Genomic DNA, 437 nt, shown 5'->3' with positions numbered 1-437 from the left:
TATGTGTGTATAAAAATATATTACAATCAGGTATATGGTGTACATACTTCTACACATGTACATAGATATATGCACACATTTACATGTACATATTTATATATAAACACATACACATATATGTGCACAAACAAAAGTTCTAATGACTAAAGAACCTAGAAACAGCAATACTGCAATAAACCTGTTTGTTGAGCTGGAGATACAGCTCAGAGACATAAGCACCTGCCTGGCAAGTGCAAGGCCCCAAGTTTGATCCCTGGTACTGCAAAACTAAATAAATAAATAGATAAATAAATCTTTTTGTGACTATCATCTTCCACCTAAAAAGTGTGAGGCCACTTGAAAAGAATGGCTGATTCCAGGACAAAAGCAGGAAAAAGAGCAATGTAACTCCAGTAGAGTGTTTTTAGCTCTAGAAAATAACAAACGGCAAAAAAAAA

Source organism: Octodon degus, unplaced genomic scaffold (genome assembly GCF_000260255.1).
Source record: "Octodon degus isolate 3935 unplaced genomic scaffold, OctDeg1.0 scaffold00067, whole genome shotgun sequence".
Taxonomy (NCBI): domain Eukaryota; kingdom Metazoa; phylum Chordata; class Mammalia; order Rodentia; family Octodontidae; genus Octodon; species Octodon degus.
This window is presented reverse-complemented; position numbering follows the sequence as displayed.